Source organism: Triplophysa rosa, linkage group LG4, assembly GCF_024868665.1.
Source record: "Triplophysa rosa linkage group LG4, Trosa_1v2, whole genome shotgun sequence".
In the NCBI taxonomy this organism is placed as follows: Eukaryota; Metazoa; Chordata; class Actinopteri; order Cypriniformes; family Nemacheilidae; genus Triplophysa; species Triplophysa rosa.
In genome coordinates this window covers 10,230,139-10,246,738 of record NC_079893.1, presented here as the reverse complement: position 1 = coordinate 10,246,738, position 16,600 = coordinate 10,230,139, and the positions used below count along the sequence as shown (strand labels likewise).

The 16,600-nt window shown below is 38.6% G+C and overlaps 2 protein-coding genes across 4 annotated transcripts in view; one reads left to right on the top strand and one right to left on the bottom strand.

Moving 5' to 3' along the window:
• Positions 1-9,040, bottom strand: part of ptprdb (protein tyrosine phosphatase receptor type Db) — a 64,059-nt gene extending 55,019 nt beyond the window's left edge. Inside the window, exons 1-4 of the mRNA XM_057330798.1 lie at positions 8,514-9,040; positions 5,769-5,791; positions 3,595-3,675; positions 2,098-2,137 (exon numbers count right to left, since the gene is read on the bottom strand). The gene's annotated coding sequence lies outside the window, so the exon portion shown is untranslated. The remainder of the gene's footprint in view (positions 1-2,097; positions 2,138-3,594; positions 3,676-5,768; positions 5,792-8,513) is intronic.
• The window catches only part of si:dkeyp-118a3.2 (uncharacterized), a 28,099-nt gene that overhangs the window by 1,921 nt on the left and 9,578 nt on the right, over positions 1-16,600 (top strand). Inside the window, exons 1-2 of one of the 3 annotated variants that reach the window (XM_057330796.1) lie at positions 8,562-8,675; positions 9,414-9,468. The gene's annotated coding sequence lies outside the window, so the exon portion shown is untranslated. The other 2 variants (XM_057330795.1, XM_057330797.1) reach the window with 2 other exon arrangements.

Genomic DNA, 16,600 nt, shown 5'->3' with positions numbered 1-16,600 from the left:
AGGTTAACAGAAAACCTCTTTGCCGTTCAGACTATACAAATAACAATTTTGATTCGGATATGTCAAAAAATGGATTTTCGCTGCCTGTCTGAACAAAGCACTAGTAAGAGATGGGGGTGTTAGATGCTCTTAATCAGAATGTCAGTGTAAGAGCAGGAGACACTCGACATTTTACAGCAAATTAACACACAGCAAGACACCAAACACACACACTCACACGCTCTCACTACATCAGAGTGCTGACATTTAATTAATCTATCACTATCTGGCCTTTGAGAAAGAGAGGAAACAGAAACTTCTATCATCTGCGCTGTATATCCTTCAGTGAACTGTTGATTACAGATTATTCAGTGTTCTCCATCACTGATGCTCACCCGATCTCACTCTCTCTCTCTCTGTAAGTGTGGTTTTCTCTAAAATGGTTGGTTTTCCGTAATCCTCACATTAATCTGTGTCTTGTGTGAGCATAAACACGTGAAAGAAATAGAAAAGCCAACCCATCCCCCAATGCACTTGTACACACACACACACACACACACACACAGCATCTGTGATCTGCATGACCAGTGTATTTTTTGCCAGGCCGAATTAAGTGCAAGAGATTCATACAGTATACTGATCAACTCTATTTTATGATCCTGTCAACCTTCTACCATTCAACCAAAAACATACTTGAAAATTACTGTAATGCACACAGATGTGCTGGGTTTTTTCTAACCCAGCATTGGGTCAAAAAGGGACGACCCCAGCCGTTGGGTCATATATAACATTTTCTGGGTTCATTTAACCCAACAGCTGCATTGTAAAAACTGCATTGTTTACAAAATGTTTCTGGTTTATTTTACAGAATTTTTACATCGTTTTTTAAATACTGTATTTTTACAGAAATAAAGTGCAAGTTTACAAGTCAGGTGTAAAATAACAATAATGTTATTTTACAGTATTTTTACAGTGTGGGTTTGTCCCGTTTTGACCCAACACTTGGTTGAAACACAGCATTTATATTGTGCACAAAGTTAACCAGTCAGGGTTAATCTACTGTTTATGTCTATAGCCTATGTTCAGCTAAAGTGATCATTATGGGATATTTAAATTACATCTGCACTATTGCACATAAAAAAACACTTTCTCATCTGCTGATGGCATGTAGATAGAGAGCAGCAACTTTGTAAAGGAAGTGCAGCCTGGGTCACACTGGACCTTTCAGTTTAATTGAATTAATTTCATCATATGCTGAGTGCTAAATCCAATTAATCACAATTAATCGCATACATGCATCAATGCTTTAAAAAACAAATAGATAATAAAAACAAAGATCATTTTAAGAAGTTATATAATAATAATTGACGTTACAAAACATTTCAAAAAGCAACTTTTTTGTATTATTTCCATATAACGAACATAAATCCATCACTGGTAGTCCACAGCAATCCATTTTGCAATTGAATTTAGTTTTTATTCCAAGAGACAGTAACAATGGAGACAGGAAATGATGAACGGAAGAGTGGGGGTGGATGGGGGTTATGGGAATGCACACCACTAGGATTTGAGCTCAGATCACCTACACAAAATATTGCACCACCCTCTGCATCCACGTTGCATTAAATTATTGCGTTGTCTGACTATTCACTTCAAATATTCCGTAACACTTTATCAATAAAAAACACAAGAGGACAGAAATGTTTCAAACATGAACTCAGACACAGGAGACATGGTTCGAGAAATGTGACCCTGGCTGTGAAAACCCAGCTAAAGTCATTTTTTGTCATTGACTGCATTATGTGGAATGATTTTATGTAGAAAACAAAGAACATTGTGTGAAATAATAACCTTGATATCTTTAATATTGATGGAGTAAGGCCATGTCAAAGATTGAAATCATAGTGAAATTATTGTCTGAAATCAAACTTTCATGTGCATTATCTCATAATTAGATTACGATTCATTAGCCTGGATTTCACAGACTGGTCAAAATTAATACATGCTTTTGTGTTTTGTGAGTGTTTGCTATACAGAGCACAAAATATCTTTAAATTGACTTGTTCTTAGAATGAGCTTGAAGTTACATACATTAGATAAGGTTCAATATGTCCATACCTTTTCACGTGCCACATGCGGCTGGTCAGAGTTCTGTAATCTGTTATAAGACAAAAAAGAAGATTCAACACTAAAATTATTGTATTTTCAGATTTTCAGGCTTTGTGTTAAAATATTAACTTCCAGAGGAGGGCAGCAACAACAGTCTGAGCCCAAACTCAACAGCACAACTTGTGCCAAACTGATGAGACCGGCCCCTGCCGCGTGTGCTCTCTCAGCTGGTTTATTTGCACCCCCTATTTTTAGCCAAGCAATGTGGAATATACTATCTTCATCTATCACTTTAATGCACTACCAGATTCATAAGTACCACCTCTAATAAAGAGACGGAGGCAAAGCAGAGTGAGTCGGAGTGAGAAAGAGAGAGGGGTAGTTATCGAGCGGTACATAGGAGAAGGGAAAAACGATGTAATGGATCTAATGCAGCTCCAGTTTAGCACATTAAAACAGACAGACGCAGACACACATATGCAATACAGGCAGGAAAAGTAAGGGGGGACCAGAGAGAGATAAAGAGAAAATCAAGGAGTGAAATGAAATATATGGACAGTGGAAGTGAAGAGAACAGATGGACAGAGAGAGAGGGAAAATTAAAGAAACCAATAGAGAGGAAGTGAGAGAGACAGACAGAAAGAAAGAAAGAAAGAAAGAAAGAGAGAGAGAGAGAGAGAGATGAGGTAAGTATATATATTTTTAGAGTATTACGTCTTACGTCAAAAAGAGTTGGATGCATCTGTGAGTAGTTCTCAATAATGCAGCAGTGTACGCACTATAAAATACACACACGCACTCGAACGCGCTAAACCCGCAGAGGTTTTATGGTCATATACAGTATTCATGTGCGCTTTATTTGTCGCAAGTCTGACAGCAGCTGGTGCGAAGAAACTACTAACTTCACTTCAAAAATAGCAGAGAGAGAACAGAGAAAGTGTGAAACGGGGATTTGGGGAATACAGCGAGGTATTTGTACTTGCACGTGTTAAGGCAGAGCAGTCTAAAGAGTGACTAGCTTTGTTCCAAAACCTGCGCAGACAGCATTTTAAGGTACCACAGGCATGCTCCCAAAGCGGAGCCTGAAAAAGTAGGCAGCATCGAGCGCATCCTTCAAGTGCTATCCCACAATGCACTGCATAGAGCACATGGTAAAAAAAGATGCACGAAAGCGAACAGAACAGGAAAATGTTGAATATTAAAATCATCCCTTTGAATCCAGAAAGTATGCAGATTATTAGATTATCAAAATGCTCATAATAAGCAGATCTGACTGAAATCAATTGTGAGTCGAGATGCTTCACACGAGAAGCGCTCTGGTATGACGCACAGCTGAGTTTTTGCTTATGTAAAGTGTTCCAAATCACTCACTTACACAATTCAAAGATGGATAGCATGCTGCCTTAGCAGGTAGCTGTTTGTGTAGAGAGTAGGAAGCAAGGCAACTCAGTAAGTCTGGAACAAAGCCAGTGTGTGTACCTGTGTGTGTGTGTGTAAATAACTTACATTTGCCAAACTAAGTTTAACTGAGCCTAAACTCAGCCGTCTCTCGCTGGGCGAATGAAGGACAGACTCCACAGGACTCTCCTGAAAGATGAAAAACTCATTAAACACATACACACACCCTATTTTAATCCTTCTCTCTCAAACACCCACTCACTGAAAGCATCAATCTGGATCTGTCTGTTTTATAATCAGTGCTGTTCGGAAAAAGCTGACTCAGGTATTCTAAATCTAAAGCTCGGGTGCAGTCTGTCTGGACTGGAGGGTCTTACTGGGAGAATGTCACTTTGGCTAAATGGAAGTATGGTATGTACCGTCAGTGTCCTTCCGAAACCTCTGATGTCCAAATTTGATGTTTCTCAGTAAATAGAAAAACTTTTATAAATTGTTAAAGGGGTCATATGGCGCGAACACGTGTTTTTCTGTGTCTTTGGTGTGTTATAAGTTGCCCATGCATGTATTAGACACGTAAAATTGCACAAATGAAAGTGTCAAAAGATGCATTCTATCTAAAAGCGAATGCTCACCCAGACCTGCCTGAAACGCCTCGTGTAACCACACCCCCACAAATCTACGTCAGCTCGTGGTATGATTTGACTAAGACCGCCCAAATGTATACGTAAGTAAGGTGAGCGTACCTGTCAGTACAATTGCTTTGGAACCTGATGTTCTGAATATGGTAAGCGTGACATTTCCGTCACACGCTTGCAGTATTCCACCAATCACTACGCACTTGTTAACTGGCCAATCATAGCACACCTCGCTTTTCAGAGCTATGAGCTTAGTATAAAATCTGCACGTTTCAGAGAGGCGGGGCAAAGAGGAGATACAAACATGCACGGTATGTGGAAAATACAGCGTTTTTGAACCTTAAATCGTGTATACACATTGCATTGCATTGCATCTAAAAAAAAATATGACTCCTTTAAATACTTTATTTTAGTTATATATTTGCGAAACCCAGTGTTTACATTAAAAGTGTGAGTCTTTTCATTACAAGACTATATTATCGGCATATCAAGTGCATTTATTTTCTATCAGAATTTCTCTGTATTTTAAATATCTATCTTTTGCCTCATAAACAGCTTGCACTCATTCTGGCATGGAAGTTTGTGCAAAACGTGATGATTCATGCCATCCCAGCATGATATGAGATTGTTCCAAATAACATCTTGTGAACTTCAGTGGAAGCCTAAAAATCTGGCCTTTGGTATCAAATTGCTAACATTTATCTAGTGACCTAGAAATAATAAAAAATACCTTTCCCAGGTTAAAATGGAAGAATCCTATTTAAATGTGACTTTTTGACCCCATATATACACTATATACAAATCATACAAATCTGGATGAAAGCTATTATTATGCATGAAGCAAAGATCACTTTAATGTGTGACATACAATGACAAATATTATGTATTGTGGGTTTTATGAGCAAAATAGTGCAAGTGCAGTAAAGACATGTTGCCACTAGGTTGTGCTGCTTACCTGCACACAACAACTACAGCATCCCTCGCTTATTGATATTAAAGTTACCTGAGTATGTGTATTTATAGCGTAAAATGTTGATGTAATATCTTAGATATTTGATATGATCTTACATCTGTATGGGCTGATATGCAACGAGTGAGTGTTCAGATGTGTTCCTGTGTGGGACTGAAGATTCTAAAACAGGCAGCCCTTTGTGTGTGTGTGTTTAAGAGAGAGAGACCGAAAGGGTTTAGTGAGACAGCGAGAAGGCATTTCACCCCCTCACTGAATGGAGGTTTTATTGATCTCAGTGGACATCAGCGCCTTCCAGCATGGCTTAATACAGAAAGGCACATTAAAACGTCTAACCATAGTTAGGAAACTGCATATGAGATAAGACAAGCCTTTATCCTGGCCCTGAAAGAAAGAGAGCGAGAAATATGCAAAGGGACCTTTTCATGTTTTCAAGCACTGTGGATGGGCTTTCCTTATATTTCTTAGACAATATAGATGCATCTGCTCAACAGAGTGCCGGTGTTTTCAAGCCAGACTTACAGCACATGATTAAAGGGGTTTCTGGTTCAAACAAACGTAAAGACTTATTTTTCTGCTGTGTGCCAGTTTTGACTTATCAGCAGTCACCTTTTATTCTCGCTCCTTGTTAGTTTTTCTGTGGTGTAAAAATACCAGTATGAAGATCTTGCACTTACCTCAGTGTTCTACTTGAGTCAATCTGCAGAAAGAGAGAGAGAAAAAAAGAGAGACATAAATACAGTGATCGAAAATGACAGCAAAACAGCAACACTTCATTAACATGCAAACATTTTCCACACAAAAGTACAAAACTGTAGCCTACTCTTCATACACTGTGGCAAACCAGTTGGTGTTGGAGCCAGCTGAACAGTCGCAACATATACAAACCTTTTACAAACATCATTTCTTTCTTTATACTAATTGGTAATATTATAGTTAGTTAGTGCACTTAATCAACACATACCTTGACCAATGTTGCTTTTAAATCAGGCCTATGATGTGCCATGTAGGATTAATGTGTGAATGAATTAATCTTTTTATTTACCACTCAAAGAAATAGTTAATTTAAAAATGAAAATTCTCTCATAATTCTCTCATGCCATCCCAAATGTACAGCCTACGACTTTCCTTCTTAAACTAAACACAAAGAAAGTTTCTTTTTTAAAATATCCATCACTTTATACTGTATACAGTACATACAGATCCCAAAATGCTCCAAAAAGCTTATACATTTATCATAACAGTAATCCTTAATGTCAAACAGTGACATCAAAATCAAAACATCCAATCGCTAATTTCAAAAAGCGACACATCGATCATTTCTAATCTCATTCATTCTCATGTGTCTTGTGACAAGTTGGCTCATGATATTTCATAACAAGACACGCAAGAACCAACGAGATTGGAAGTTACTGACAGTGTTGGGTGTAACTAGTTACTAAGTAATTAGTTACTGTAATTTAATTACTTTTCCCTTGAAAAGGTAAAGTAAGGGATTACTCTTATTTTTTCTGTAATTTAATTACAGTTACTTTTGATGTAATTAAACTAAATACTTTGTGTAATATATGTGTGTGTAATAGTGGAATCGACATCAAAATTCAAAGTCTAACTTTAAAATCTGTGCTTTAATGTATAATTCTCACATTTGTAATACTTTGGTCCGTTAATAGTTTAATATTATTTATTTGAATGAATTAAAAGAGCCCTTTCATGCCTATCCTTGAATCACTTAACTAATCAAGGTTGATATAGGATATAGAAAGTAATTAGTAATAAGTAACAATACTTTTTGGAGAGAGTAATTTGTACAGTAATCTAATTACACTATTGAGTATGCAATTAGTAACTAGTAATTAATTACTTTTTCAGAGTAACTTACCCAACACTGGTTACTGGTTACTGGTTACTGGATATGCCTGTTTTGGTCTCAATTTCACTCAAATTATGAATCGCTTTTTCACACACATATATAATTTTGCTTTTGTTGCAGCTTCAACATTATAGAGCCTATATACAGTATGTACTGTATATAAATTAAAACATACTTTTATATAAATTGATTAGATGTTATAAAATATTTTATTGTTTGACTAAAGAAAGGAAGTCATATGGGATGACATGAAGGTCAGTAAATGATTCAAGAATTTTCATTTTAGGGTGAACTGTTTAAACCAACATTTCTGTGTTTGACAATCTTTTAAAAAATTTAAAGTAAATGCAAAGCGTGAAAACGATTTATGGTTGCATTTTAACAGTAGGTTCGCCATATGAATTTGTGTGCCACATTTTTTAGCAGATAGTTGTCAGGCTACCACACTCCAAAAACTGCTGTATTCAGCAGGTTCAGCTCAGATCAACATCCTGACAGGTCAAGGGGTCACGTCAATTCAATTCGCTAACCACAAAATGTCGCGAACAAGCCAACCGTAGACCTATATGTTTGCGTGTTAGCGCACCAGGTCACAACCATGACCTAGGACTGTCAATCACGAACTGAGAAAGGGAGGATTTTTAGACTTATTCTGTTTCTCTCTTCTTTTCACACTCGTCCTCTCTCACACATTCGTACACTATACTTTTACACCCACATCTTGAGAGTTGTTTGACTGTGTGCCTAATGATAACAGATGAGGTGTCAGGACGAAGGTGAGAGACACTATGTCATCCTCGCAGCACGCGGGAGCAACGCCTCATCTCTCTCCCTCATTTTCACCTCATCCAAAACTACAGGCGCTAAAACACGAGAAAAGCGCGCAGAGAGCTTCTATTATAAAGCGACGTTGATGTTTATTCACTTCATCTTAACGCTGTGGTGTTTTGTTTGTTTTAACGTGGGAAGGAACGAAACATGCGATGCCGCATCTTTTCAGCGTTCATTAGACCGGTGGGAAGACGTCGGCACTTTTCAAGTGTAATGTCAAAATATGACAAGAGAAATAAATGCTTATGCAAGCGATCCTGCCTCTCAGAGAATGGCTGTGGTACAACTTCAAGTCCATTGACATTCATGGGAATCCCCCGTTTAATGTAAAGGATCATGTGTTAAAATTGGGAAGTAGCCTATATCTCTAAACATATCTCTAAGACAGCTCTAAAATACTTTTGACAACAGTAAAGTCAACGTTATTTCATAAATGGTTTCAGTCATCAGTTTCTTAGAAAACCAACAAAACTTTAAGACTTGGAGTTTTCATCTCACTTCCTGTACTAAAATGTTCGACAGAGCTCACAAATAATTAAATTTAAGAGCATTGGGGAAATTTACGCCTGAATAAGGACGCCGTCTTTGAGCGCCCTAGCCTTAATACATTCTGAAGAACGCGCCCGCCTCACAGCAATTTCTCTTTCACAGAAAAAATGACACAACTGGCAACCCCGCGTCTCGTGCACTATAAACCATGAGCATTGTCTGTCCTTACCGGATTTCCCAGGTGTCGTCGCGGTGCGAGGAGGTCCTGGTGGAGAACTGTCTCTCTATTCGTCCCGGTGAGAGTCCAAGATCCGGTAACTCCGACAAAAGAGGAGTGCAGGCTGTACCCTTCTCAAAATCCGACGAGACCACGCGTATACCCCGATATACAGTAAGTGAATGGAAGCTTTGAGGTGGTGCGCTTCACGCCAGACGCGGTGAGCTCTCACCTGCTTTAAAAATACTCTCCAGAGTTGCTCCTCGGGGTCGCGAAAAGACAGAAGAAAAGTCCAAGTGTAAGTTGATCCACAACATATCTTATGAAGATGCGAATGAAGATAAGGATACAACCAATACTGATGCGCGCGCGCACGCAGGAGCATAAAGGGGGGTGTCGATGTAGAGTAGAATGTGTATAAGCAATTTCTTGCACTGAAAATGTAACTGGAATTCAAACTGCATTTCACTCCTGTATGTGTGGGAAGAGGACGTATTTTTAAAACAACTTCATGATAATAAAAGCCCAAAGGGGGCTGAGCCCAGAGCAACTGAAATCTCATAATTCATTAACTCATCAAAAGACAACACACACGCACACACAGCATCTATTCCAGGATATGCCATGGCTTCATTAGGTATTAAGAGCATGATCTCATTAGCAATACAAGACAATGCTTTAACAGCATACATATTCATGTAGACATATTCGAGCAGCAAATTTGTTGTGTTGATGTATGCTAATCACTGTGTGTGTGTTTGTGTGAAAATAAAAACTAGGTCGTATTGCCCACCCAGAGCTTCGTGTGCTTTTGGGGGCTGCGCAAGAGAAACACACACGAACATATCAAACACTCAAATTACATGACAGCAGTAATGACCTAATACCAGTCTTCATCTTTTGTTCTTACAGTCTGGCTGCTCAAGTGATTAAAGAAACATTTCAGAAACAGACGTCAACAGAAAAGGTGAGTCACAAAACAAAATCTGCTGATGTTTTTGCCATTTTCTGATTTTGGAGTCTTTAGAATCCTGCATGGAATGCAAATGTGGGCAATCTTCTGTGCAGGGAGCTTTTCATGTGATCCTGATCATGACAAAAACATTTTTTGCTGGTAAGATGCTTATGTGATATTTGCCCCCTCACCCAGAGGACGACTGAGGATGAGGAGTGCACGGCTTTATTAAGACCAGAAAACACACATATGCTCACACACACAAACATGAACGCACATACACACACACACACTTGCACATTGCTCTGAGGTGAGGGGTCAAAGATTCACAGCCATAACTCTCTATGAACCAGTCCCCTAGGACTGTGTGTCTGTCTATGTGTGTGTATATATGAGGTCATTATTTCCAAGTGGAATCTATTGAAAATGCACAAACGTCAAGAGAAAAATGTTTGTCAAGGCAGACAAAAAATAAGATCCTGCATGCGAGTCTAATTAAGAGGAAACACCTTTTTTTGTCGCTTGTGCTCACACTGTTTCTGAGTGTGAGATAAGACGGCAATGTGCATGTGAGAAAAGAGAGAGAGAGAGTGTGTGTGTGTGCGTGTGTGTGTATATGTGTGTGTGAGAGAGAGAGATGTGTGAATTTGTGTGCATGATTGTGTGTGTGCGTCTCATCACCATACAGCTGAGACTGCAGGTGGTGGATCTTTCAGTGAAAGACTGTCTCACTTCTCATAAGAATCATTGCCAGCTAACACACACAGGAGCCACTGTTCATTACACACACACCCCACTGCAAATGAAGAAACAATAAAGCCTGATCGCAAAATTATTGGACAGGTTTAACAAGATTACGACATAATTCTCCAAAACAGATGTGCTAAAATGTACAAAATTTTAGCACAGTCAAATATGTACATATTAATTATTGCCATTAGTCACAGAAACACATCATTAAAATAATAAGATACGAATTATACGATACAATATGGATCATTAAATAAATTCAAGCCATCTTATGTGTTTAATGCGTTTGTCCTCTGACCCGAAAAGCGACATTGCAGAGATTAATTAGAGTCAGAGAACACAAACACAAACACACACACACACACACACACGCACACACACACACACACGCACGCACGCACGCACGCACACACATACACACACACACACACAGGTTGACATGCTAGATACTTTTAGAAACATTTTATTTCTTGTCTTCTTCATCTTCTACCTAAATATCACAAACATCACTATCACATCAACACTTCTTTATCACTCTTTCTCCCTTTCCTTCTCTCTCTCACACCCACAAATGCACACACACAGCCTCAGTTTTATCCTCCTCCATCTCCTTTGTCTCAAATTCTCCTCGTTCACGAGCTAAAACAGTAGAGGGACCAAGACGTGAATCAGAGTCCCAGAAACAGCTTTGATCATCTGTTCATTAGATCACAAGGGAATTTCATGGAGAGGGAGACAGAGACAGTGATGGGCGTTACAATAATTTACACCTGAATACACAACTTTTGTGCTGTCAGTGCGTTTTACCACCGCAAAAAATCATTTTACCCGACACTTGGTGTAAACAGCCCATCTCAGTGCCTATAGAGTACAGATACATGAGCTTTATAGTTTTCACAGAAATTGTGTTCTCATCATCATTTAATAATATTCTAGGTACCAGAGGCTATTTAGATTTTGCTTTATTAAAACTCTGAAACAGACAATAACTTTAAAAATAAAACTAGGTTCAAAGAGGAAATTGAATTCTGCTATTTTTAAGAGGAAAAACACAAAAATATACAACTGAATTAGCCATTTTTTGGATGACACGCATAGCCTAACATATGGGCATATCTATGAAATCAGCAGATTTCCACAGTGTTTTACTGTTCAGATTTTACATTTTTCGTTCATTTTAAAAGGAAACAACTTCTGTTTGAAGGGCTTTTAAGGTTCCATTGTTATCATTTTAATAAAAAAATTAAAAGGAGCACATTTGGCATAGATGAATGAAAACTTGAACCTGGAGTAGCTGCTGGAGTTGCTAAGACAAAAAGAGGCTGGAAAACCCTATACTGTAGAAATCAATGGGGTCCTGATGCCACTGGCTAAACCCTCTAGAGAAATTACATCTCAAATATTATTTACATTCAGTACACAAGGAAAGTTCAAACATGATTCCCCAAACCTTTCTTTAACAATAGGATTTATTAAAGAAAACTTTACCAAACCTTTAACTTCTCAGAGAACCGAATCAGCCCCTATAGGGGTACTCCATTGGGATGATGGAGATGATCCTGTGAAACGTGTGTATCCACTTCATCTGTCTTGCCCTTGGTCCACACGGGGTCATTCATCATGCCACAAACAGACCATACAATACAGACCCCCCACCCAGAGAGACAGCACAGCATCCCAACCACACAACCTACAGTATGTGCAAGATTACAATTTTTACAAGAACATCACATAGTCCTATCCGTCTATATAATATTACTTCCGCCATATAACTATTCCAGATTCCAGCTGAGAACGTTTTTTTTCTGTGAGGCGATAAAAAAATATATGACTGAAATTCATATCAACAAGTCACTCTTCTTGCGGCAATGCACACCGATTCTAACGACATCTTGCTGAGGCCTGTCGTTCTAGGCACTAATGCCCCCACTGTTTGGCCAAGGAATAAGTCATGTGGCCACATCCAAATAACACAGGTAACACCTGCTCTTTCATTGTGTATGATTTATAAGTGACGAGGCAATGGTACTTGACACATTATTTGTTATTTTCTGCCTACAGTATATGTACTGTATATATCAAATACCGCTGCATATAGATTGTGTGTATTACAAATTGTTCTGGGGACATTTAGATCTTATTTTTATACCAAGCTAATATTTTCTATCCCCTAAACCGACCTCACACATTCATCTTGCATTTTTAGAGTTTCACTAAGACTGTTTCTAAAATGTTATTAAGCCTCTTTCTCTCGTGGGGACACTTGGCTGACCCCCACAACGGAAGCGAGTTCAGGTTTTACTATCCTTGCGGGAGCATTTGGTGGACGCACGCACACACGCAAAGACCTGATAACCTGCCGCGATGCTGAGGACAATCATTCTTTCTAACACTATAACCTTCAGTCAGTCACTTGTGAACATTCATCCATCTCACGTGCACACACAAGCAGGCACGCATGCACACACACACACACACACATGCTCAAATCCATTAAGACGGTATAGCTGACGTTAAAGTTATGAGTCATTAAGGTAAATCCGAGACACATCAGACCTTAAGACATCAGTGGAAAATGTAATACAGTTATGCACTCAAGTGCAGCGCTGGTGTAGACACACACACAGGTTTTTTGACTGGTAGGTAGATGCTCTTACACCCTGGAGGCAGCCTGACCCAGTTCTGCCTCAGAGAAGATGCTGTAAGGAATCTTTTCCCCTTTTCTTTCTCTCTCCTTTTCTTTCTCTATCGCGTCCCGTGCAAATTATGCGTGTGATAGTGACAGCCTAAAACAATAATACTACAGATAAGGAAATAGTATTGTTTGTGTGAGAAAGTGTAAATTATGGAGAGAGAAGGGGGATGTGTGAGAGGGGACATAGTGATGCAAGGTTTAAGGTTTCACTTCTATGATATAATTGGGGTTCTAGCAAGCCGCGTGCACGCCCTCTGCCGGCAGGACTCGTGTATTACGAGCTCTTTTAAACACCCACCCATTCCTCCCGTTCGCGTCTCCGTTTGTAACATCCTAGACTTTCATTGTTTAAGGAGGGAACATGTTGGAGTGACGAAAGATATCGTTCTTTGTGGCTCAGTGTGTCCCTTTTCTAGGCCTATACCTACATGGTCTGTATTTAAAAAAAGGATCGCAAAAACACCCTCACGAACCCATTGACCTCTTCACGGGACACAGATAGGCTACGTCACGAGTAAAATTAACCACAGACTGAAAAGCTTTAATACAATAAGAAAGGATTTCCCGCCTACACAAAATACACAACCTTTACATAAGCACACAACGTGTCGTGTAGTATGGTATTAACATGTACAAATAACATGGATGATTTTATTATTTCAATTAACTACATGCTGCTGTACATACTGTTCTCCTTAAAGCCCTGATCAGACATCAGTTTTTTTACGTTTTCGGACTAAACTGTCTTTATCTAAGGCACTTTTTAATTTTCAGTGTAGATTATTAATAAATGTAGGCTATTTATTAATGTTTTATTATAAATTATTATTCATTTAAATTATTATTAATTATTAATATATTATTAAATTTATATGATACATTTATATCCAAACTAAAACTTACATATCATTAAAATCTAGCAGTGTTTTTTCGTTTTAGACAAACTAAACTCCAAACCTAAATTCCAAAAATCATCAAATATTTTCTTGTCGAGCATTGCATTGCTATACAAAGGGTGTAGGTTCGACTCCCAGAAAACACACATGCATTTAAATAAATGCTCTGTCAGTTGCCTTGGATAAAAGCATCTGCTATATGCATGATGTAAATGCAATGTAACATTTTCGCTTACTTCCTGCATAAACACAAACGTTATAGCTTCTCCCCAATAGACTTAAAACACCTATTTGGACCAGAATCATATCCAAATGAATTTCTATCGGATGTAGGTTTGTTGTCAGTCAAAAGGTATAATTAAATTGGTATTAAGCTAGTGAAATTCCATTTGGATGACATGAATCAATAGATCTAAGACCTTACAGTCCAGCCATGTTTACATCAATAAATCACTACGGCAGCCCATCATACATAAACTATACAGATTCTATTTTTAGAGTCCCCTTTTGGACAAGCGCCCTTGTGCATTAACTGCATGTTTAGCGTTAGAAAAGTAATTACAGCAGATAGGTTCTACTTGCATTTTTGATTAAGTATTGCAAAAATAATTACAGTTTTGAAAGTGTAATAAATACAGATTCCTAAACACTACCTCCATCTTTCATTAATCTGACAAACAGTCCCAATGCAAACTTGCACCATTGAACACAGTAAAAATATTCCACACTTCATCTTTGAAGAGGTACAATTTTACACATATTCTCCAAATTGAATGAGGAAAAAGCTTTCGACAACATATCCATGTTGCACCAAGCAACACATAGACAAACATTCCCCAAAACGCAGCAAAATCAGGGTGTCTATCGACCAATGCTAATGTTACTGGCTTTCTCCTTTGATAAGTTTCCTAACGAAGGCTGCATAAATTAGAACTTTCTCTCTGAATATTAATAGCGAATACATCATTGGTGCTGTTGTTTCTGTTGCTTCCATGGTGCTGATTTCCATATGAAAAATGGAAGCTTTCGCAAAACAGAATTTCTGAAGTTTTTGACCCAAAAAGATGTCCTAGATACCTCGAAATCCACATCAAACATGCTCTCTCCCTCTCTTCCTCCGCTCTCCCTTCCGCACATTCGGAACACGCAGGAACACAAGCGACAACACCGTTTTTAGGTAGCATGACATCATCGCTGTTAGATTTTCAAAATAATTAGTGGTGTTTTTTATGCCTGGCACACACGATAGTGAATCATTTTTTTTAGCTGCTGTCATAATGATTCAAATGAGAAACTTTGATCACACCCAGTGTTCGCTAATGATTGGACTATAGCTGTTTATATCAGTCGTGATGTCTTTAATGATCTGCTTTTGCATTTTTTTTTACATTTTTGCTGGCTTCTTTCAAATCTACCAGCAACATACTTAAACATAGCAAACCACATTGTCTGCAATTTGCTGAAAGACTTAAAGGGATGGTTGACCCAATAATAAAAATTCTCTCATTATTCATTCACCGCCGTCATCATGTATATGACTAAAAAGTATATTTCGAGAAATATTTCAATGGTTTTGTGTCCATACAATGGAAGTCAATAGGGGCAGTGTTGTTTGGTTACCAGCATTCTTCAAAATATCTTCTTTTGTACTCATACAGGTTTGGAATGACATGAGGTAAATGACTAAAATAGTTTTAATTTTTGGGTGAAGTATCCTTTTAAGTGCAAGAAGAAACACTATACTTAGCAAATGGTATACCCTGTAGCGTGGTGTTCTTAAAATTACCATGGTATTACCACGTGATGCCATTATTTTACCACAGTACCACCACAGTACGCTTTTGTAGGGGGTGCACTTATGATATTAATAACGTCTGCAATCTCTCTCTCTCTCTACAGTGGAGTTTATAGGAAAGTCTGCACTCTGATCCAGAGGGACAAAACAAAAGATAGAAACCACAGCTGCACTTGAAAAATCCCTTGTGTGGTGTTTCAAAGAGTTAGCAGAATCATTAAGGGTTTGCTGTAGGTGTGATGAGGCAATCACAGCATTCCCTATGGCGCTTTTTAATGGCGATCCTCTTGTCTCAACTCACACTGTCCGCGCATATGCCATTCAAACATCTCGAAAAGTCATCAGCGCCACAAAAATCTCCCCTTTGAAACTTAAAGCCGGAATTGTTTACCCTTTTGGGGCTTTGAGTTCAACAGCCTCCTGCTACACGGGTGTGTTTGGGTCTTGAGTTGCATGGCTCAGTAATTCCAGTGTAGTCACAAGCTAACAGTGCTTCTCTCCTGCCGGGATTTAGCGCACACAATGTGAGCGGCATGCGACTGCATTAGCATAGCTCACTGTCAGACTACACTGGTCTAATCTCCCTGCAGTCACGAACCACAGTGCCAAAAATCCTCGGAGAATAATAAAGCAGAAGGAATTTCTGTCCACAGCCCTGAGATTTAGTTTTTATTTAGGGCGCAACAAACATTTTTTTGGTGACCATTCAAAATTCCATTGTGCCGTTCATGACATCATCAATCTAACACAGAACCATTGATTGAGTCGTGCCCTTCAGGAGTAGGCCTACTAAAACTTGAGCTCTCTCATGAGAGCGGTTTTGTCATATGAGCGAACGTTATCAAACACAATGCGACTCCTTATCTGGAACACTGCGTATACAGAACAAACGCTCTTACAACAAAGTTGAAGGTTTTGTGCTGGGGCAATGTGCTAGAAGCTATGCTGGTCATGTGAACTAGATATGATGTGAATTACAAAATGAGGGAAAAGGAATGACTGGGATCA